A 25,196-nucleotide genomic window follows, 5' to 3' on the forward strand; every position below is an offset into this window, starting at 1 on the left:
ATATTTAGGCGTGAAGAATGGAAAATGAAAAGGTAATAGCCTACATGTATATATGCTTTTGACAGTCATAAAGTCCTTTTGCATATGATTTAATCTGATCCTCCCACACTCTTGAGAGAGCTGAGCCCCCCAAAAATCAAGATTCTTGCTCAAGTTTATGGGGCTAATAATTGGCTGGTTGGAACCCAAATCTCCTTGCTACTGTTGGGCTTTTAGTCTTTCTGCTGAACCAACAAGTTCTGATGAAACACAGTCCTTCTTCCTCTACTCAACTCAGTCTATCAGGAAAGAAATTTCAGTGGGGAAGACCATTTTTCTCTTTGAAAATGAATAAAAGATACATATGAAAACAAGAAAGTAAAATTCCAATTTGATATGAGAAAAGCCAAGTGAAGGTTTTTTCCGCCCTAGGCTAAAAGTTAACTTTATTTTTATTTTTTTAAAGAAGATGTTGGGGGTAGGAGTTTATTTATTTATTTATTTTTGCTGTGTTGGGTCTTCGTTTCTGTGCGAGGGCTTTCTCTAGTTGTGGCAAGCGGGGGCCACTCTTCATCGTGGTGCGCGGGCCTCTCACTGTCGCGGCCTCTCTTGTTGCGGAGCACACGCTCTAGACGTGCAGGCTCAGTAGTTGTGGCTCACGGGCCTAGTTGATCCGTGGCATGTGGGATCCTTCCAGACCAGGGCTCGAACCCGTGTCCCCTGCATTAGCAGGCAGATTCTCAACCACTGCACCACCAGGGAAGCCCCAAAAGTTAACTTTAGAATACCTAAATATTAAACATTCAATATTTAAAGCATTTGCTTAAAAAAACTGGCCCTAAGATGCTCAGATCAGATTATTCCTAATTGTTATTATGCATCACATTTTAAACATTTCTATCTTCCTATTTCTTACTCATGACACACGGTCATCGTTGGTAACATTTTCTATGAAACTCCAAATACAAATAAATGTTTTCATCTGGATGGCCTATATCAAGGGTTGGCACACTATGGCCTGTGGCCTGTTTCTGTATGGGCTGAGAGCTCAGAATGGTTATTACATTGATAAGAGTTGTAATAAGAACAAAGACTATGTGGCAGAGTATGTTGCTTGCAAAGGCTACATTTACAGAAAAAGTTTGCTGAGCCCTGGTCTATATTGATATTTTTATATTGTTGACCTGGAATAAATAGACTGGCGGATATTATGGGTTTATTCAGATTCAGTAGAGAATTGCAATTCAGTGTCTGCAGCCTTGAGGAAGTCCCCACAGGTAAGGCAAGGAGAAAGCTTTTATAGAAAGGAAAAGGAAGTTGGAAGGGCTGAAGGAAACAAAGAGCCCATGGCTCTTCACTGGCTGAGTCTTTGCCAGGAAAGAAGAGAAATCTTTCTTCTTCCTGTTGGGCTCTGTTACTGTCACAGAACAGGGGAGCGCCCCCTTCTGGTCTCCTGACAATTGAACTGAGGTTTCCATAATTTAAAAATCCTTGGGCCATATATCTGTATCTATCTGTCTAATCTATCTCTTCCTTCCTTCACCCCACAAAGGGTTCTATGGAAGCAGAGGAACTCCCAAAGGTTCTATAAGTTTTCTGCAAAATAAACTCCCTCAGCTGTATAGTCATAGTATCCGTAGCTTAAAAGCTGATAGAACAGAGAATGGAACAGTCAGGTGCATTCAATGAAAGATAACGAGAAATGATGAAAGGCATGGAGGATGAAAGCCGATACGGAAGAGCAACCCCGGCTAAGAAGGATGATTACAATTTATATAGAGCTTCATATTTTCCGAGTGCATTTTAATTCCCTTTCATCAATTTTCCAATAACTCCTTGATGGTCTGTGTCATGTTAACTACAGAAAAATCAACGAAAAAATAATAGTCTAAGTAGATGCTAAGCGGTGATCTTTCAGTCTAAAAATCTGTTTTCTGGTGCTGTATTGATACAGATTTTAAATATTCCTGCTTTCTCTGAGAGGTGATTGAATTGAGTTCTGATATCTGTCATTGTTATGATTTCCTCCTCTGAGATTTGAAAATGGTCTTTAAGCTCTCAGAATCCCTCAGTTAAAGTGGGGATGCAAAAGGCTGGAGGAGAGAAGGGCAGAACTGGGAGGGAAGGCAAATAGAAAAGAGGAGTTTTGTCCCAGATCCGGGCCTTCTACATTTGCTTTGTCCAAGACCCACACAACGCAGAGCAGACTGGGGGTGGGGGTGGGGGTGGGGTGCTGGGAGAAAGTGGGGGGGAAGAGGGTGGGAGAAAAGCCACATACTTGAAACCCGGTGAAGCAGCCGAGGTTACAGGAATAAAAACACCAGGGGGGGCTTCCCTGGTGGCGCAGTGGTTGAGAGTCCGCCTGCCGATGCAGGGGACATGGGTTCGTGCCCCGGTCCGGGAAGATCCCACATGCCGCGGAGCGGCTGGGCCCGTGAGCCATGGCCGCTGAGCCTGCGCGTCCGGAGCCTGTGCTCCGCAACGGGAGAGGCCACAACAGTGAGAGGCCCGCGTACCGCAAACAAACAAAGAAACAAAAAAAACACACCAGAGGCATTTGCCTAGACACCAGTATTCAAGATGCTCCTTTGACCAACTGGATAAATCCTCCCAAATTTATGTACTCAATGCTCCCCAAAGACAGCTGCGGGCCATTTTCTCCTCTGGCCCTTGGGAGGAAAGGAGTATGCAGCACGTCACTCAAGTAAGAAAGACAGTGTGTGGTTTGCCACTTTGATGTGTTCCCTCCCCATCTCCTTAATTATTGGGCGGCTTGCTGGATGCAAACAAGCCTTTATTTGCCAAGAGAGAAGAGGAAAAGGTCGAAGTGTGAGAACCAGATCAATTACTCGCCTCAAGCTAATTCTTTTAACCGTGTGAGTGGCCACATGTTTCTGGGAGAATTCCAGCATAGACAGAAGACTTCTCTGTGGTTCTCTGTATTCGTTTGCTGAGGCTACCTTAACAAATTATCACAAACTAGGCAGCTTAACCAGCAGAAGTGTATGGTCTCACAGTTCTGGAGGCTGGAAGTCGGAGATTAAGGTGTTGGCATGGCTGATTCCTTCTGAGGGCTGGGAGGGAAAGATCTGTTCCAGGCCCCTCTCCTGGCTTGTAGATGGGCGTCTTCTTCCTGCGTCTCTTCATGGTGGCTTTCCTCTAAGTACATCTGTCTCCAAATTTCCCCTTTTTATAGGGACACTAGTCATATTGGATTAAAGCCCACCCCAGGACCACGTTTTAATTTGATTACCTCTGTGAAGGCCCCATCTTCAAATAAGGTCACATTCTGAGGTACTGGGGTAGGGAGGTTAGTGCTTCAACATGTGAATGCTGGGGAGGGACACAATTCTACCCAAAACATCCTCCCACATTCCACTATTCACTTGCTGACTTTTCCAACCTTCTGCCAATGTCCATGTTTTCCCTCACATCCCTGCCACCAGCTCTGTCTCTCTCCTTCCGTCCACAGGGATCACTGTGCCCTATGCACTGGGCTTTGACAATCCGTTTCAGACTTTCTCTCCATGTCCATTTCGACCACCATCCTGGATGATTTCCACTGCATGTGGACTGCTGGTTCCACACCCGAACCCATCACTTATTTGACATCCTCTACATCAAGGTGAGCGTCACCTTTGTTTCTTTTTAGCTCTGTAATCTGCTTCCCGTATGCAGTTTGGACCTTGGCAAACACATGAAACTCCTACACCCCTCTGAAATCTCACAGGCCAATATCCCACTCTCTGACACCACACTCCTGGGTCCTTTCAGCTCCCTCACTCACATTTGCCCATCAAACCTGCTGACAAAACCCTCTAGTCCCTCCCTGCACCCATCTTCCCAACTCCCTTCTAGCTGTTTCTTTTCTGGCATGTCCCATGTCCAATGCAGTAGCCATGAGCCACATATGCTTATTTAAAGTTAAATAAGGTTTAAAATTCAGTTTCTTATTGTTCTAACCACATGTCAAGTGCACAATAACAGAGGTGGTTAGTGGCTACTGGATTGAACAGTCCAGATTCTTTTTTTTTCTTATCTTTAAAAAAATTTTTATTGAAACATACTTGATTTACGTTGTTGTGTTAGTTTCTACTGCACAGCAAAGTGATTCAGATCTGTATCTATATCTATCTATCATCTATCTATCTTCTTTTTCATATTCTTTTCCATTATGGTTTATCACAGGATATTGAATATAGTTCCCTGTGCTATACAGTAGGACCTTGCTTATCCATTCTATATATAATAGTTCGCATCTGCTCATCCCAAACTCCCAATCCATCCCTCTCCTCCCCTCCTCTCCCCTCCTCCTTGGCAACCACAAGTCTGTTCTGTATATCTGTGAGTCTGTTTCTGTTTCATAGATAAGTTCATTTGTGTCATTTTAGATTCCACATATGAGTGATATCATGTCTTTGTCTGACTAATTTCACTTAGTATGATAATCTTTAGGTCCATCCATGTTGCTGCAAATGGCATTATTTCATTCTTTTTTATGGCTGTGTAATATTCCATTGTATATATGTACCACATCTTCTTTATCCATTCATCTATCAATGGACATTTAGGTTGTTTCCATGTCTTGGCTATTATAAATAGTGTGAACAGTGCAAATTCTAGAACATTTCCATTATAGCAGAAAGATCTAGGGACAGCACCACTCTAGATCTCCTGAGTCGTCCTTTGAATTAATTTTTCAATTTTGAACAAATTTACACAATTTGTTGAGTAAATGAATAAACCCTTACGTTTTTTACTTCCTTGTCCTTTTCCTCCCTTTCAACCAACAGCTATACAGCTGTGAATCAGCCCTACCTTCTACCTGTTTTTGTTCCTACATCTGCCTGTGCAGCGCAGCTGGAAAATTTGTTCAACAGGGTACACAGGTATCACTTCATGCTTCTCATCTATAAAACAGGGACAATAATAGTACTCATAAGATTACAAGACGGATGGGAATGAGATAATGCCAAAAAGTGATTAACATAATGTTTAGCATGTAGTAGCAGTTCGATAAATTTTAGGTATTATTATTGTTAAAAAAAATTTTTTTAAACCTCAGCTGGACCTTCGCATTGTCCACCATCCTCCTATTTTTCCCAGTAACTGAATCCCCACCCTTTTCTACTCCCAAAGAAGAGAGGCTTTTTTAAAGCTACTTCCCTTCCGCCGCTAAAAAGTTTTATTACATTCTTCTTCCAGCTCAGTGGAAGAAACTTTCTTTGTGGTAATTTTTTGTAGGATAAGATAGAGTTGCTTTAAGGGGTGATTTTTTTAGTCTCTAAAACTGGCAGTAGTACCCGTCTTTTAAGACAAGGAAAAACGAGATGTAATTTCTGGAAATGCCTCTTGATAGGGTGCTGTATTAGTTTCCTCTGGCTGCTGTAACAAATGACCATACGTTTGGTGGCTTAAAACAAAAGAAATTTATTCTCTCATTGTTCTGGAGGCCAGAAGTCTAAAATCGAGGTGCTGGTGGGGCCCTGCTCCCTCTAAAGGTTCTTGCTGCTTCTGGTGGGTCCCAGCACTTCTTGGTTGTGGTGCTGTAACTCCAGTCTCTGCTTCCTTCTTCACATGGCCTTGTCCTTGGTGTGTGTCTTTATGTCTTTTCCTCTTCTGTCTCTTATGAGGACACCCATCGTTGGATTTAGGGACATCTCTCATTTGTACTTGTAGGATTTTTATTTATGGAGCCTGAGTGACGACATAGATTGGTCAATGCCACTGAAAAAAAAATTTATTACTTACATTTCCCAAGAGAAGAGGGCTCACCATGCCACTCAGGGCCGCAGGAGGAGCACCAGGTTTGGTCAGGAGGCAACAGCAGGGGCGGGGGGAAGCAGGAGAGGAAATCCTAGGTCTCAGTCTCTACCGGAGTTTCTGTGGTAAAGGCAAAGCAGGGCAGGGGAAACATTTTAAGATTGGCTGGTTTGAATAATCCAGTAGGCTTTGTGCTATAGGGATGGTCTCTAGCTGCCTGGTACCTGGCCCTGGGATGATTTAGAGCAGGGGACATATGGCTTGGTGTGTGAGAGTCAAATACACAGGAGGTTGGGGCTATAGACTCAGGGTTGGTTGGTCTGCCTATGAAAGGTGTGCCCCTGAGCAGGTTGTTATTATCTTTAGGAATTAGCTTCCTCTAGGAGGGAGGGCAGTCTCTCTTGGGTCTGTAAGGCTTCCAGATGCTAGACCATCAAGAATGCAGAAAATAAGAAAATACAGTTAATATCACTGGCCCTGTGATGAATGGATGCCAAATAGATACACCTGCTTAATCCAGGATGATGTCATGTCAAGATACTGTTTAAAAATAATTAATTTTGGGGGGCTGTGTTGGGTCTTCATTGCTGCGCGCGGGCTTCCTCTAGTTGCAGTGAGCGGGGGCTACTCTTTGTTGTGGTGCACGGGCTGCTCACTGTGGTGGCTTCTCTTGTTGCAGAGCACGGGTTAGGCATGTGGGCTTCAGTAGCTGTGGCGCGCGGGCTTCAGTAGTTGTGGCACACGGGCTCTAGAGGGCAGGCTCAGTAGCTGTGGCGCGCGGGCTTAGTTGCTTCGCGGCATGCGGGGTCTTCCCGTACCAGGGCTCGAACCTGTGTCCCCTGCATTGGCAGGCAGATTCTTAACCACTGCGCCACCAGGGAAGTCCTCATGTCAAGATTCTTAACCCATCTGCAAAGACCCTTTCTCCAAATAAAGTCACATTCAGAGGTCTGGGTAGACATGTCTTTTTTGGGGGGAGGGCGTTATTTAACCCCCTACCAGTTTCCTACTAAGCGAAGTTTCATAGTTACTGTCTCCCACTCTCCTGGGCCACCTCCTTGTCATTTCTTTTTTTTTTTTTTTTTGAGGTGCGGGCCTCTCACTGTTGTGGCCTCTCCTGTTGCGGAGCACAGGCTCCGGACGCGCAGGCTCAGCGGCCATGGCTCACGGGCCCAGCCGCTCCACGGCAATGTGGGATCTTCCCGGATCGGGGCACGAACCCGCGTCCCCTGCATCGGCAGGCGGACTCTCAACCACTGCGCCACCAGGGAAGCCCCTTGTCATTTCTTGGCTGGACTATCATTAAACTGGCCTTCTTGCCCCATCTGCTCTTCTCTAGTCCATCTTCTGGGCAGCATCAAAACGATCTTTCTAAAATGTAAAACTGATCACATCACTCCTCTGCTTAAAAAAGCATGCTCCTAACGAGTGGGACTGCATTAGCGCCATCGTTCTGAGTGTTGCAGGAAACAGGCTGTAAAGGAAACATTTGCAAGCTTTCAAACTACAGAGCATTGGCTCCAATTTGTAGATTTAGGCAATTTAAATGCATTCATCTGGATGAATAACCTCACACTCTAACCTCTGAATTAATGAATTAATATCCCATGCTCCAGGTTCTACCCAGCTGTTTTCTCTAACTGGATGCAAATTAAATAGATATATTTAGTAAAGTGAATTTGGAAACTCCACAATCCCTCAGAGAAACAAACTTTCCAACGTTCAATATGGCCAACTGCTTCCACTAGACCTGAGCATGCGATAATTTTCCTAAGTTTTCCACACTTCATCATAAATTGAGAACAAAGGACATGAGCTAGCACAGGATAAAGAAATGGAGAGCCCAGGCCTGGACCAAATTCACTTGAGATCATGCAAACCTGCTTTACTTTGGCAAATGCAAAAAATCAAGTTAAAATGAGCCTTATTTTTAAAGATAGCTATATTTCAGTGTTCCTTATAACATGCCAGTCCTCAAGGATGCATTGGGAGTCACCTGCTGAACCATTTATATTTCCACAATCACTACACGGACCAAACTCCCAATGATTCATGAACCTTCCTTATTGGAAAGCAAATAATATTTTAAAAAATACAATTGTATCTCTGAAGCTCAGACAATAAAGGATTAAGACACAAATCAGAAAGTTATCACCAAGTTGAACCTTTCTCATTAGGCCTGTTCAAGGCAGCCCAGCCAGACACCCAGGCATGTACCACTTGTGGGGATTGGACTCTTCATAGTGTGCCTTTTAATTAATTAATTAATTTATTTATTTATTTATTTTTGGCCACGTTGGGTCTTTGTTGCTGCGCGTGGGCTTTCTCTAGTTGCGGAGGGCGGGGGCTCCTCTTTGTTGCGGTGCATAGGCCTCTCATTGTGGTGGCTTCTCTTGTTGCAGAGCATGGGCTCTAGGGCACACGGGCTTCAACAGTTGCGGCACATGGGCTCAGTAGTTGTGGCTCACGGGCTCTAGAGCGCAGGCTCAGTAGTTGTGGTGCACAGGCTTAGCTGCTCCACAACATGTAGGAGTCTTCCTGGACCAGGGCTTGAACCCCTGTCTCTCTGCATTGGCAGGTGGATTCTTAACCACTGCGCCACCAGGGAAGTCCCATAGTGCATCTTTGTAGCTTGGCTTTTGCTCTGAGTATTAAGTTTCTTGAGATAGCAAGTGAAAGAAATTCAACTCAAATGGGTGTAACGTAAAGTGTGTTTTTACTGGCTCAGTAACTGAATAGCTTTAGTCGTAACTGAATCCAGGAGGCCATCAGGACATTGTCCCTGTCTCCATCTTTCACCCTCTCTTCTGTTGGCTTCATTCTCAAGATGCCCGTCTCTAGGTGGTACCCTGGCAGTTCCAGCCTTACTTCCTACCAACTAAGCAACCTCAGTGGAAAAACTAGTACTTTGTTCCTTCAGAAACCCCACTCTCCGAAGTCTTAGGATTGGCTTTCACAAGCCTAATGTAGGTCACATTTCCAGCCCTAGTGATGAGAGCACAGTTCCATCTCTGTATTTTTACTCTCTGGTAGTACATGGGGAAGGATTTCATTTGTATGTAAATATTTATATATTCATATATACACACAAATATATATATAAATATATATGTATATATACAAATGTATATATGAATATCTATATAATGTATATATATTTATACATTATATATACACATATATACTGATTCATACATATACATACATATAATTCATGCATGCATGTTCACATATATGTACATATACTCATTCATGTATATATATATATATATGTTGCCCTTTTTATTAGAAGACACAGCTTCTGAACTTTATCAATCTTCATGTGCTGATTCATATGAGGTTCTTTTTTTTTATTGGAGTATAATTGCTTTACAATGTTGTGTTAGTTTCTGCTGTACAATGAAGTGAATCAGCTACATGTATATCTATATCCCCTCCCTCTCGGACCTCCCTCTCACCGCCCCCATCCCACCCATCTAGGTCGTCACAGAGCACAGAGCTGAGCTCCCTGTGCTGTACAGCAGGTTCCCACTAGCTATCTATTTTACACATTACATAGTGTATTTATGTCAAACCTAATCTCCCAATGCGTCCCACCCTCCCCTTTCCCCACCATGTCCACATGTCCGTTCTCTATATCTACATCTCTATTCCTGCCCTGCAAATAGGTTCATCTGTACCATTTTTCTAGATTCCACAAATATGCATTAGTATACAATATTTGTTTTTCTTTTTTAATAAATTTTATTTAGTTATTTTTGGCTGCACTGGGTCTTCATGGCTGTCTGCGGGCTTTTCTCTAGTCACAGTGAGCGGGGGCTACTCTTCGTTACAGTGTGTGGGCTTCTCATTGCTGTGGCTTCTCTTGTTGTAGAGCACAGGCTCTAGGCGCGTGGGCTTCAGTAGTTGTGGCTCGCGGGCTCTAGAGCGCAGGCTCAGCACTTGTGGTGCACGGGCTTAGTTGCTCCGTGGCATGTGGGATCTTCCCAGACCAGGGCTTGAACCCATGTCCCCTGCATTGGCAGGTGGATTCTCACTGGGCCACCAGCAAAATTCCAATATTTGTTTTTCTTTTTCTAGTTTACTGCACTGTGTATGACAGACTCTAGGTCCATACACATCTCTACAAATGACCCAATTTCATTCCTTTTTATGGCTGAGTAATATTCCATTGTATATATGTACCACAACTTCTTTATCCATTCGTCTGTCCATGGCCATTTAGGTTGCTTCCATGTCTTGGCTCTTGTAAATAGTGCTGCAATGAACATTGGGGTGCATGTGTCCTTTTGAATAATGGTTTTCTTAGGGTATATGCCCAGCAGTGGGATTGCTGGGTCATATGGTAGTTCTATTTTTAGTTTTTTAAGGAAGCTCCATGCTGTTCTCCATAGTGGCTGTATCAGTTTACATTCCTACCAACCGTGCAAGGGGGTTCCCTTTTCTCCACACCCCCTCCAGCATTTATTGTTTGTAGATTTTTTGATGATGGCCATTCTGACCGGTGTGAGGTGATACCTCTGTTATGAAGAGACCAAGTAATGACATTCAGGCTTATTTGTAATGCAAATGCACCATCACCATAGAGCTTCAGGGACTGATTTGCACCTCATGCACCTTAGCACCAGTCTGGCTGTGAGTGGGCCATGAAGGTCAGCGCCCTCTGAATGGCCGAGACCTTCCCTTCCCTCCTCGCTGCTTTAGGCCTGGCCTTTGCTAGAATCCCCCTCCCAACAGTCTGACGTCTCTGACAGGCTGGCAAAGTAAACTTTGCCATTACCCGTCTTATTTTCTCAGCCCTAGAATGGAGAAGCCACCGGATACTGACTTACTGAGCATAATTTTTGTCTGTGTTTTGAAAGCTTAGAAATACGTTCTTTGGACAACACACCTGACCTAAAACGCCCAGCATAGCACTGTACACATGCACCCATGTCCTCACCCTACCCGCACAAACCCCACCCTCAGGAGGCTATCCACACGCACTGTTTGCAAAGATCTGTTTTTAGGACTGAACCATTAACAAAATCTTATCTTCATCCTCATAGGCTTATTGGAGAAATCTAAGAGGATATTTGAACGGAAAGATACCTCCAAATCCATCTTCTTTCCTGTTGGTGGATTAAACCCTTTCCTACCATTTCTTGAAGATGGTCAATCAGTTCTGTTTAAGCATTTCCCCTGTGAGGAAAGTCACTAGTTAGAGATTCCCCAGCCCCTTTCATTGTGGAAGAGTTTGTATCATGAGAAAGCTCTCTCCTGTATTGATCTAAAGTTGCTGTCTGGGACTTCCCTGGTGGTCCAGTGGTTGAGACTCCGAGCTTCCACTGCAGGGGACACGGGTTCGATCCCCGGTTGGGGAGCTAAGATCCCACATGCCAAAAAAAGTAGATAAATAAATAAAATAAAGTTGCTGCCTCCCTAACACCCGCCTCTTCAAAAGCAGCAGAGAAAGTTTTGAGGAACTCTTCGTGCCTCTTTTTAGTAATAGATCAGAGTTTGCACTTCAAACCATTTCTTGAGTGTCTCTTTACAAGTCAAAGGCTCATCATCTTTATTTCGGATCAGTAACAAGGCACGTGTCTGGAATGTGTATACGATTTCGGTATAAACAGTCCCCACCCTCATGTATCAACCTGACAAAGTCTAGACTCAAGAGTTTGTTTCAAGAAGAAAAACAAGTCAGCTATGATAGAAAGAATCGCCAGCCTATAAATCGTGCTGAGGTGTGTTTATATAACTAGATGCGAGTTTAAATAAAGCAATTGAAGAGTAAACCTAACTACCAGTCAGAGTTGTAAAAGCAACCTCAGCGGAGTTGGCGGAAAGGACAGGTTACATTTGCCTTGATCGCGCACATAAGCAAACACAGATTTCTAAGCTGATGGCCGGCACGTCAGGACATTGCTTCCAGGGCGTAAGTGTCTTCATTACCATTCTCATCTTGAGAAACTGAAGTTCAAAGAGATGAATGACAGCTTCAAGTCAGACAGAGCCCTGATTTCAGGGGCCGGAGTACCTGTGACCACTCTGACCTCATCCAGGTGACGATTCCTAGGAGCCTGTTGATTCAAGCTAGTACCCCAAAGCTACCTGCCGTCTCATGAGACAACAAGCCCGCTTAGGGGTGCCCACACTCCCTGTGAATTGTCATCAGATTCTTAGAGATGTCTGTGTCATGCCCCTGCCCCCACTCCCAGCCCATGGACCCCTAGAACTTCTGATCATGGCCCAGCCATCAGTCAAAGTTTCTCGAGAACCAGGGACAGGATTTGCTCTGTGATTTTGATTTATGCTAAGGGTCAAGCGAAGACAGAAAAGGAGGACAGAGGGGCCCGAGCAATATATTCAAGTAATACACTAAAAACAAGTCCGAAAAGAAGCTGTAGGAGGAAGTTTGTGGGGTTTACAAGCAAAATGAATGCTGTATATAATTTCATAGCCATGTGAGAAGTGTCATTTTAAGGCAAGCTGTTTTATGCTGTATGCGTATGATTACAAACACAAACTATATATCAAATGTATGTCTTTGAGACCTATAATCTATTAATATGAGATGCTGAAACGATTTGGGGTCCTCGCTGAATTTGTAATTAGAGAGAAACAAAGTGGACAGAAGGGCTAGGCTGGTGGCTCAGAGATGCAGGTAAATGTCATTGTTCAGAGTGCTGACATCTCACCTGGACCACTTTAATTAGCGCGCAGTTGGACGTGCCTCTCCTTTTCTCTAATCCATGCTCTCCAGGGCCTTGAGAGAAATCTTTGGTGAAAATACTTCTGTGGCTCCTCCGTGTCCCTGGAATAAAGACCTCACTTTTAATATATCACTTAGGACTCTCTGAAATCTGGCCCTAACGTACCTTTCTAATCCTATCACCCACCATGTCACCAGACACCAAATATTCTCCAATTATGTGTTAGGATCCACCTAAGACTCTCCTGTTCATGAAATCTTTAAACCATGGTGCACTTTCCTACAGAAATCATCTTTAAGGCAGAATTCTGTAAGGGCAGGTTGTATCTTCCAAGGACGGCCACCCCTACATATGTGTCCCTTATGCTTTTCCTACTGTGTGGCTGACATCCATCCCATTGAGATGTGGGTCTGTGTTCATTCCCCTTAAGTCTGGGTGTAGGCTTGTGACCACCTTGGTCAATGGAGTACAGTGGAAGCAAAGCTGTGTGACTTCCAGGCTAGATCATAACAAGGACAGAGCTTCTGTTTGGTTCCCTCTTGTGGGATACTTGCCCTTGGATCCCAGCTGCCATATTGTGAGGAAGCCCAGTCCACACAGAGAGGCCATGTGTGGAGGTTCTAGCCAACAGTCCCAGTCAGGCCCTCAGCGGACAGCCAGCATTAATTGTCACACATGCGAGTGACCAAGCCCTCAGATGATTCCAGCTTTCACCCCAAAAGCCTTCCAGCTGAGGCTCCAGTCCTTGTGGAGTGGAGATAAGTCTCTGTTCCTTCTGTGACCCACATGTCTGACCCACCGAAGCTGTGAGAGATAATTAATAATAATTGTTGCTTTAAGTCACTAAGGTTTGGGTTAATTGGATATGTGGCCATAACTAACGAATACAGTGCAGTTTACTGGGTTTTACCCAAACCAGGTAACAGATTCTGGTTGTTGGTAGTCAGTATCCAATGCAGAAATTTTTATGTGAAGGTACCACCAAAGGCCTTGGAATTATGGGCTTTATAGGAAAAGAAGAGAATATTTGAATCTTAAGAATTAAAGGTGTGTGTGTGTTTAGTGTTGTTTTCTTTTTTTTTTCCCGGTACGCGGGCTTCTCACTGCTGTGGCCTCTCCCATTGCGAAGCACAGGCTCCGGACGCGCAGGCTCAGCGGCCATGGCTCACGGGCCCAGCCGCTCCGCGGCATGTGGGATCTTCCAAGACCGGGGCACGAGCCCGTGTCCCCTGCATCGGCAGGCGGACTCTCAACCACTGCGCCACCAGGGAAGCCCTGTTTAGTGTTTTAAGCACAAGTACACATAACCGAATACAAATGCTGGTCAGCGGAGTTCTGCTTACAGCCATCAGTTCCTCTTCACTAAGCCGTGGTGAGGACCTTTAGTCACTCAGGTGCTGCGGAGAAAGTCACGCTTGGGTTTACATTCCTGCTATCTGCACCTGAGCTGCTCCTCTAGGTGTCCTTGCGATTCTTTCTCCAGGCTGTTTGTTGTGGCATTGGTTGTTCCTTGTTTAAGGATCTCATTACTGTTTTCAGACCTGTCTCCGTGTCCGCCAAGGATGATTGCTCAATTTGGCTTCAACTTCCAAAGCTTCATCCATTGATTTGCTCTGTTAGAGATCTGACTCATTCTTAATGTCTACATAGTGTCATTGTACAGATGTTCCAATGATTTGTTGACGTTGTTGTTATCTAATTCCTAGGTTGATTTGCAATGATTTTCATCAACAAATGCAAATACGCCATGGTTTTGCAATATCCCACGGGCAGCCAATGTTCCCTTGTACTGTTGCTGTCTTTTCTTGCTTTTTCCTCTGCTTCTCTGTCCGAGGGTCACTGGTAACACGCAGACATGCCCCATGTGCTTCTTGCTAAGTGCCCTAATTAATGCTGTGGTTAAGGGGGACGGAAAAAGTCGTGGTTAAAATAGACTGGGAGAATATTTGAAGACCAGTGAATCTTCCTTGCATCGCTGAGAGTTAGCTGTTGTCTGCTTCAGGGCCCCGATTCTCAGGCAACCAACTCTTGACTGCATTGTGAATACAAACATTCGTGGTGGAGGATAGGAGGAAACATAATCTAAATAGAATGCCTTTATTCTCATACATATTTTAATTATGCTGAAATAAGGAGGGATCTAATTTGGGGAGATTTCAATTACTTTAGGGCAAAAAAGCGAAACTTACTGTGGAGACCCAGCAGCCTGGCCAGCTCACCCGTCCTGCTTCCTGCCCACCCTTCAGCCCACATTCTCAGGAGGCCGCAGCACGGTCACCAAGTGGAATAAGAGAGCACAGCAGAAGCGGCTCCTGGCTGGACGTCGGTCTTATTTTCCAGGCTAATAGCTTTTCCAGGGAGAAAAGCTTCGTGGTGGTTTGGCTCTGACGTTCTCGCTGCTGCAGTACTGAACAGCAGCTGAGAGCCTGGGGTCCCCCAGACCTAAGTCCAAATCCCACGCCTCCCACTCGCTTGCTGTATGTGGACAAGCCATGGAACCTTCTAAGCCTCTGATTCCTCTTGCTCCCTCTCAGATGAGGATAATTATACCAGCCTCATGGGATACTTGTGAGGATTAAATGAGGTCATGCTGATAGAATGTGCGGCAGAGAGCCTGGCACATGGCACACCCTCAAGAAATACTAATCCGTGGCTATCAGAGCTGTGACAGACTATTCTTTTCAAATTTCTCCTATTACAAGTGAGGCAACTGAAGACCGGAAAGGTGAGATGACTTGCTCAAGGTCACATAACTAGCTAGAGCAGAACCTAGTAATCAGAACCAGAGCTCACCTAAACCCCAGACATAAAATGGATACAAATGAGGAGACACATATGTATCGGTGAAAGTACTTAAAAATTGTTTTTAACATGGCTATATACATAACATGAAATTTACCATTTTAACCCTTTGTGAGTATACAGTCCTGTGGCATTAAATACAATCACACTGTTGGGCAACCACCAGCCCCTTCCATCTCCAGAGCCTTTTCTGTTTTCCCAAACTGAAACTCTGCACCCATTAAACAACTGTTGATTTCCTTCTTTAAAAAGTTATATACATATATTTTAAAATTACGTTTTTTTGTTTGTTTTGTTTTTTGTTTTTTTACCCCTGCTGTATCAAATTCTCATTTCATAGCACACCTGCCCCACTGGTTCATGTAAGGCCCCTTAATGTACTTTTTTTTTTTTTTTTTTGCGGTACGCGGGCCCCTCACTGCTGTGGCCTCTCCCCCTGCGGAGCACAGGCTCTGGACGCGCAGGCTCAGCAGCCACGGCTCACGGGCCCAGCCGCTCCGCGGCATGTGGGACCTTCCCAGACCGGGGCACGAACCCGTGTCCCCTGCATCGGCAGGCAGACTCCCAACCACTGCGCCACCAGGAAAGACCCCTTAATGTACTTTTTCTTTTTTTTTTTTTGAGTCATCATCATTTCTAGGTAGTTTTATTTATTTTTAACATCTTTATTGGAGTATAATTGCTTTGCAGTGGTGTGTTAGTTTCTGCTTTACAACAAAGTGAATCAGTTATACATAGACATATGTTCCCATATCTCTTCCCTCTTGCGTCTCCCCGTTAATGTACTTTTGAGTCAGAAAAAAAAATATTTTGAATTGGGAAAATAAATTTCCAGGGTATCCTAGCACATAGTTATGACTTAAAAATCTCACAAGTTCCTCCTCTTCGCCTTCAGCTATTATGCTTTCTGTTTTCCGCTCCCTGCCCCTGGGTTGCACTTGCTCTGCTCCGGGGGCTGGAGACGAGCTCTAAATTCTCTAGGGTTCCGCTCTTTACAGTGTGTATTCTCACTCCAGCCACTGCCCTCCCTCCTCTCCAGGATGCTTCAGGCACTGTGGTCCCTTATCCAGAGTGTTCCGCACTGATGCCAAAGTAGTGATTAAGGGAAGCAAGGAATGTGCTCTCTCTTCCCAGGAAAGGGCTGAATCCTACACAACACACAGAGGAAAATAACAGCCTCCAACCAGCAATAGCAACTCACACAGAGGAAAGCAATCGGGATGCAGTGACCGCCCAACTGTTAAAGCTAAATCTTTACTTCTCAAAACCAAAGTCCTGCCGCTGGCTGCTCTCCTGGGAAACCGAAACTGCAAAGGCTGAAGGGTCTGTTTATGTGAAATATGTTGTTGCCCTGCCGGCGCGCTCCCTCCCTCCCTGGACTGGGTTCATATCAGGCCTGACACCTTCAAAGCGGATGTTGATCCCGACCAACGATGTCCCAGTGGCCATTTTGGACACCTCCCTGTATGTCACTGGGGTCCGGAGTGAGAAGGTTGTTAAGAGGTTGAGAGCTAAAGGAAACAGAAGGTTAAGGTGCTTGAACTGGCACTGCATCCCAGCAGCATAAACCAACACAGTGCCAGTGATCAGAGCAAACAATTATCACAGCAGAAGACACTAGGTCTATTTGCACACAGCTGTGACTCGCAGCTGCTGGGACCAGAGGCTTCCATGGGATCAGGCCGAGGGACCCCAGAGAATGACTCAGCCTGGGTTCCTCCTGCCGCCCCAAGGTGCCACTGCAGGCTCAGCTGGTGGAATGTTCAAGAAGCCTTCATGCCTTTTCTCAACAACCAGGACTGACTTTCATCATAAATCTTTGAGCCATGCTCTTTGGTTCCTCTCTTTGGAATTGTTAGTGCTTCTTAATCACTCTTCCCCTTTAAATCTCAATCACTCATTTAAAAAAGCCCTGACCTAAATGTAAGGCCAGAAACTATCAAACTCTTAGAGGAAAACATAGGCAGAACACTCTATGACATAAATCACAGCAAGGTCCTTTTTGACCCACCTCCTAGAGAAATGGAAATAAAAACAAAAATAAACAAATGGGACCTAATGAAACTTCAAAGCTTCTGCACAGCAAAGGAAACCATAAACAAGACCAAAAGACAACCCTCAGAATGGGAGAAAATATTTGCAAATGAAGCAACTGACAAAGGATTAATTTCCAAAATTTACAAGCAGCTCAATAACAAAAAAACAAACAACCCAATCCAAAAATGGGCAGAAGACCTAAATAGACATTTCTCCAAAGAAGATATACAGATTGCCAAGAAACACATGAAAGAATGCTCAACATCATTAATCATTAGGGAAATGCAAATCAAAACTACAATGAGATATCATCTCACACCAGTCAGAATGGCCATCATCAAAAAATCTAGAAACAATAAATGCTGGAGAGGGTGTGGAGAAAAGGGAACACTCCTGCACTGCTGGTGGGAATGTGAATTGGTACAGCCACTATGGAGAACAGCATGGAGGTTCCTTAAAAAACTATAAATAGAACTACCATATGACCCAGCAATCCCACTACTGGGCATATACCCTGAGAAAACCATAATTCAAAAAGAGTCATGTACCAAAATGTTCATTGCAGCTCTATTTACAATAGCCCGGAGATGGAAACAACCTAAGTGCCCATCATTGGATGAATGGATAAAGAAGTTGTGGCACATATATACAATGGAATATTACTCAGCCATAAAAAGAAACGACATTGAGCTATTTGTAATGAGGTGGATAGACCTAGAGTCTGTTATACAGAGTGAAGTAAGTCAGAAAGAGAAAGACAAATACCGTATGCTAACACATATATATGGAATTTAAGAAAAAAAAATGTCATGAAGAACCTAGGGGTAACATGGGAATAAAGACACAGACCTACTAGAGAACGGACTTGAGGATATGGGGAGGGGGAAGGGTGAGCTGTGACAAAGCGAGAGAGAGGCATGGACATATATACACTACCAAACGTAAGGTAGATAGCTAGTGGGAAGGAGCCGCATAGCACAGGGAGATCAGCTCGGTGCTTTGTGACCGCCTGGAGGGGTGGGATAGGGAGGGTGGGAGGGAGGGAGACGCAAGAGGGAAGAGATATGGGAACATATGTATATGTATAACTGATTCACTTTGTTATAAAGCAGAAACTAACACACCATTGCAAAGCAATTATACTCCAATAAAGATGTTAAGAAAAAAAAAAGCCCTGAATTCTGTCATGATAATATCAATAAGAACAATAGCTTAATGATGAGCACTGACTGCGCCAGCGTTGCATTAAGCACATTACATTCCCCACACATTTTATCTTCACAACAACCCTGTGAAACAATTAGTGTCATTATTGTACCATATGGAAACTGATGCATTGCGATCATAAGCGACTTGCAGGGTCGCAGAAGCGGGAAGCAGAGAGCTGGGTACAAGGCCAGGCTTCTCCAGGTCTGCCACTCTTTCTGGACCCATGTGCCTGAGAAGGGCATTTCCAGGCAGTGTGCACTGGTTACGCTGGTCATGTGGGCGAAGTTCTACAAGACATTGAAAACTAGATTTTTATGTTGGGAATAAATATCATTACCAAGACTTTAAATATGAGACAATAAGATGTATAACTGCTCTAGTAGCCAAAAACTGTCATACTAATAAAAAGCCTGATTTAAAAAAAATTGTGCTAAAACACACAGAACACTTATTACTTTAACCATTTTAAAATGTGCGATTCAATGGTATTAATTACATGCACAGTGTTGGGCAACCATCACCACTGTCTAATTCCAAGCATTTTTATCACCCGAACAGAAACTCTACCAATGAAGTAACAACCTCCAGCCCCTGTTAACCACCGATCCACGTTTTGTCTCTATGCATTTGCCTACTCTAGATATTTCATATAAGTGTAATCATACACTATTGTCCTATTATATCTGGCTTATTTCACGCAGCATGTTGCTTTCAAGGTCCATCCATGTTGTGGCACATGTCAAAATTTCATCCATTTGTATGTATATTCTGCGTTTTGTTTATCCTTTTATTTGTTGGGTCATTTCCACCTTTTGGCTATTGCTATGAACTTGGTGTACATTTTAATTTTTTTGGCCATGCCGTGTGGTTTGCAGGATTTTAGTTCCTTGACCAGGGATTGAACTCATGCCCCCCGGCAGTAGAAGCTTGGAGTCCTAACCACTGGACCGCCAGGGAGTTCCCCATGGTGTACATGTTTGAGCTCCTGTTTTCAATTCTTTGGGCACATACCTAGGAATGGAATCGCTGAGTCATATGTTAATTCTATATTTAACCTTACAAGGAATTTTCTTTTTTTTTTTTTTTTTGCTATGGAAATAAATAGGTTTAAAAAAGAGATATGCTGCAACTGCACAGAGTAAATTTCCTTGCTATGATTAAAAACAAAACAATCCAATTTGTGGTTTAGAATGGCAAGAATATTCTTGACAATGTATTTTTAATTTGATAACACAAAGTTAAGAAGTGAGTGGATTGTTACAAAAACTGTGTTTAAAATTCAGCCTTGTTAGAAATCTGTGGTTGTATTCCAAGGACAGAGTCTCTCCGTTCTAGAGGTGATGTTTGAAAGACAGGCGGGAAGAGCTGGCCCTGCCTCCCTAGCAATTTTGTAGGGAGATGCTAGGCCTGGGGAGAGGCTTAAGCCTGGGAGGCCAGGGGCCTGGCCAAGGGAGGACACAGTTCTGAGCAGGTGAGAGGAAGGGGCACTTCTGAGACCCTGACTCAGGTGGAGGCTGGCAGGGAACAGGGACTCTGGCTTCCGTCTGAAGTTACTCCTTGACCACCCAAAGGCTGCAAGCGAATTAAAGATGAAAGTTCATGGAGGTTCCTTAAAAAACTAAAGATGGAACTACCATATGACCCAGCCATCCCACTCCTAGGCATATAACCAGAGAAAACCATAATTTGAAAAGATACATGCATGCCAATGTTCACTGAAGCATTATTTCCAATAGCCAGGACATGGAAGCAACTTAAATGTCCATCAACAGAGGAATGAGTAAAGAAGATGTGGCACAGATATACAATGGAATATTACTCAGCCATAAAAAAGAACAAACTCATGCCATTTGCAGCAACATGGATGGACCTAGAGACTGTCATACTGAGTGACGTAAGTCAGACACAGAGAGACAAATATATGATGTCACTTATATGTGAAATCTAAAAAAGAGGACAAATGAACTTATTTACAAAACAGAAGTAGAGTCACAGATGTAGAAAACAAACTTATGGTTACCAGGGGATGGGGGGGAGGGATAAATCGGAAGATTGGGATTGACACATACACACTGCTATATATAAGTCAGATAACTAACAAGGACCTACTGCATAGCACAGGGAACTCGACTCAATGTAATGGCCTATATGGGGAAAGAATCTAAAAAAAGAGTGGATATATGTATTTGTATAACTGATTCACTTTGCTGTACACCTGAAACTAATACGACATTGTAAATCAACTATACTCCAATAAAAATTAAAAAAAAAAAAAAAAGGGACTTCCCTGGTGGCGCAGTGGTTAAGAATCCACCTGCCAATGCAGGGGACACGGGTTTGAGCCCTGGTCTGGGAATATCCCACATGCCGCAGAGCAACCAAGCCCGTGCGCCACAACTACTGAGCCTGTGCTCTAGAGCCTGTGAGCCTCAACTACTGAGCCTGCGTGCTGCACCTACTGAAGCCCGCGAGCCTAGAGCCCGTGCTCCACAACAAGAGAAGCCACCGCAGTGAGAACCCTGGGCACCGCAACGAAGAGTAGCCCCCGCTCACCTCAACAAGAGAAAGGCCACGCACAGCAACGAAGACCCAACACAGCCCAAAATAAAATAAATAAGTAAATAAATAAATACATTTATTTAAAAAAATAAAGATGACAGTTCAGAGCTGCTGGTGATCTGGAGTTTGAGAAAGCGGTGTTGTTGGGAAAACCCTGATTCCACTGCTGACGGCAACTAAGATCTGTCTTGGCAAAACCACCTGATGGGTCCTCAAGCTCCTTTGCTGCCTCTGAAATATCACGGTAGAGCTCTGTTCTTTTCTCAGTTCAAAGCACTTTTTCTGCCTGTGATGACTCAGTGTGTAGGTGGGGGGGCCGAGTCTCTGGGGACACAGCTGTAACTGTGGCCATTCTGATGCCTCACTGTTGGCCTGCACAGCCCTCACCAGGTCACGTGAAAACGGAAACACCCTCAGCAGATGGGTAATAAAGTGACAGTGGATTAAATTCATTCATAAAGCGCACCGTGAGCGCCTTTTCTCTCCAGTCCTTTTCTCAGGGCGCCTCGGGTGGCAGACGAGGACCAGATTGTTCTAGAGAGGCTGCCTCGGGGAGGGCATCATCAGCCTTCCTGGGAGCCCAGACCTGGCCCTCCCGTTGGTCCTCGTTTGTGGGCTTCACATCTAAAAGGTGAGGCCTCTGAGGGAGCAAGTAGGACTCTTTCCTCAGGGGCCAGCTCCCTGTGTGGGAGTTTTTTGCCCTCAGAGGTCCTGGCGGCACCTGCACTCACAGCTTGGGGCAAACCCTGGTAGGGACCCCAGAGACAGCAGGCACTTTGCAGGGCTCCCTCCAACTCCTTCTTCCCACCATTCAGACCCCAGCACGTGACTAGATTCTACCCCTCAGCCTCAACCTAGACACGGTACAGCTGATCCTAGAACAATGATGCAGGGGCGGGGCGTGGCTAAGTGTGCTGACCCTCCGCGCCGTTGAGATTCCCATATAATTTACATGGCCCTTCACATACATGGTCCCTTTGAATCTGGTTCTGCAGCCATGGATTCAACCAACCTCCGATCAGGTAGTACTGTAGTATTTACTATTGAAAAAAATCCACGTATAAGTGGACCCTCATAGTTCAAACCCATGTTGTTCAAGGGTCAACTGTATTTGAGCAGATGGAGGAAGTCTTTAAGGAAAAAGTCTTATTCTTTTAACTTCACGAATTATTCTCTCCGCGTTACTGCTGACCCCCGGACACGCTTCAGTCAATGTGAGGCGAAGTATCCATCCTTCACTGCCATTTTCTACCAACCTCCAAGGCAAGCCTGCAATTTTCCCAATGGAGCCTGACTCAGGGGTTCTTCTCTTTGTCCTGTTTCCTGCTGCCATCTTGGGCAACTGTAATGTCCATGTTGATAATGAATTGTTTCATTCATTCATTCAACAACAACAAAAATTTTGAGCAGCTTCTGCTATGGGCTACTAAGCAGTGATAAAATAAACCACAAAATGGAGACCAGACTTGAAAATTCCCTGAACAGATAAAACCAGTTAAGCCATGTAAGGAAAAACTAATTTAGCTTATCCTGCAACACAAGTGACATTAGCTTGGGTCGCTTCTTGTAAATGCCTTTGAAAATCATAAATGAAACTTAAACTGTTTTCCAGAATTGGTATAAGATAACCATTTTAACCAATCCCCATTATTAGGAAAAACTTCAATGCTATAACCAATCACTGTAAAAAATAAACAGCCTCCAAATTTTCACTGTATAATCTGTCCTATAGAACACACACTTCTGACCTTCATTCCACTAATGTCTTGAAAGCTCCCAGTTCGTGAACTGTTCTTATGTGCACACTAAACTCTTACTAATTACGATTTTATTGATCTGGTGGTTTGAATTTAGCTGTTTCTGGATTTTTAAAATATTTATATATTTGGTTGCGTTGGGTCTTCGTTGTGGCATGTGGGCTCCTTAGTCGCCGCAGGTGGGCTCCTCAGTTGTGGCATGCGAACTCTAATTGTGGCATGCCTGTGGGATCTAGTTTCCAGACCAGGGATTGAACCCGGGCCCCTTGCATTGGGACTGCGGAGTCTTAACCACTGTACCACCAGGGAAGTCCCGTTTCTGGATTTTTGACAGCAGAAATAGAAATACTACTATCAGTAATAATGATCAGGAATCGCCCGTTTGTCGTGCATTACATTTTGCAGTGTAGTTGCCTACCCGTGCTGTGTGAAGTCCTTATCTATCCTGGCTGTGTCTGCCTAGAGCCTGGCCTTGGTACCAAGCACAAGATAAGAACTTAACACTGAAAAATGTTCGTTAAATTTAATCGAATACCCTATAAAAGATGCTATTCATCTCTAGGTACAGTGATTCAGAGACAATTTCAGAGACAAAAAACCACAGAATTTTTTTGTTGTTGTTGTTGCGGTACGCGGGTCTCTCACTGTTGTGGCCTCTCCCGTTGCGGAGCACAGGCTCCGGACGCGCAGGCTCAGCGGCCATGGCTCACGGGCCCAGCCGCTCCGCGGCATGTGGGATCTTCCCGGACCGGGGCACGAACCCGTGTCCCCTGCATCGGCAGGCGGACTCTCAACCACTGCGCCACCAGGGAAGCCCCCAGTTTTTTAAAAAAATAAATTTATCTATTTATTTTTGGCTGTGTTGGGTCTTCGTTGCTGTGCGCGGGCTTTCTCTAATTGCGGAGAGCGGGGGATACTCTTTGTTGCGGTGCACGGGCTTCTCGTTGCGGTGGCTTCTCTTGTTCTCAGAGCACAGGCTCTAGGCGTTCGGGCTCAGTAGTTGTGGCACTCAGGCTCAGTAGTTGTGGCTCTCAGGCTCTAGAGCACAGGCTCAGTAGTTGTGGTGCACGGGCTTAGTTGCTCCGCGCCATGTGGGATCTTTCCGGACCAGGGCTCAAACCCGTGTCCCCTGCATTGGCAGGCAGATTCTTAATCACTGCACCACCAGGGAAGTCCCAAGACCACAAAATTTTAAACACGACTATCCTAAAAATATATGGGTGGAAATATTACCAATTTCACCATTAATTTCTCTGTTTTGATCCCACAACTCAGGTCTAGGACCAGAGTCAGTGCCCGTGATGTCTCTTTGCAGTCTGTGCGGGATTGGTAGGTTTGCCATGCGCTTCCATCCTCAGTGTGGGAGCTCTGGTCACAGGGTGTAGAGAGAGCTTTGCCTCCTAGGACGACACTTGCCCGCTTTGGTCACACTGAGGGGAAAGCCCTGGTGTGGAGAGGTTGGTGGCCGTGTGAGCCAGGGCACGAGCTCCGTGGTAAAGTTACTGTCTTCTTACACACATTGGAGACAGCCTCTCTGGCACTTAACTAGATAGACCCTGGCCTTTACTCACTTATTTCCTATGTCTGTTGTTATCCAGGTGGCTGTGAGTCTTCATCTAGACTGTTTCTCATCCTCCCCACAAGGCTGGTCTCCTTCACCCTCAGTCCTCACGGGACAGTTGACGCGGCTCAAGTCTGGGACCTGCCAGCAACCGTCAGCATGGATGAGGGACATTTGCTCAAATCTCTGCTCCTCCTTCAAAATCTGCTAGGAACTGAATTTTTTATGCTTGATTTCTCCTTTAGGAACGATCAATACCGCCAGCTAATTTGGGGCTTTCATTCTCAGGTTGCTTGCCGACTTCGTTAGGGTTTGAATGCAATTTCTCTATCATTTGCCTTCCTGTGTTTGCACTGGAACACGCCGTGGTGGTGAACAGGAGCCTTTTGGGGGGGACAGCATCACATTTTTTTACCCTTAAAACCTGTGTGTTCTCACTAGCTGCTTTGAACCCTCTGAATCTTTTTTAAGTGTTTTGAGTCACCACGTCTACAAACCAGCTTCTATAAACTTTTTTTTAAATTTAATTATTTATTTATTTTTGGCCGCGCTGCACAGCTTGTGGGATGTTAGTTCCCCAACCAGGGATTGAACCTGCGCCCTCGGTGGTGAACGCATGGAGTCCTAACCACTGGACGGCCAGGGAATTCCCAAACCCTCTGAATTTTTTAAAATAGGGGAGCCCCAAACCATTTGCCGGGTAACACCTTCTTGCTCCCAAATCAATTGCTACTCTCTGGAGGAGAGTGCTGCTTCTAAGAGCATTTTTACCCCTAGCTCACTGCAGAGCAGGGGGCCAGTCTTGGGGTGGAAGGCTGCAGATGGAATGCTATT

This window comes from Pseudorca crassidens, chromosome 13 (assembly GCF_039906515.1).
Source record: "Pseudorca crassidens isolate mPseCra1 chromosome 13, mPseCra1.hap1, whole genome shotgun sequence".
NCBI lineage: Eukaryota > Metazoa > Chordata > Mammalia > Artiodactyla > Delphinidae > Pseudorca > Pseudorca crassidens.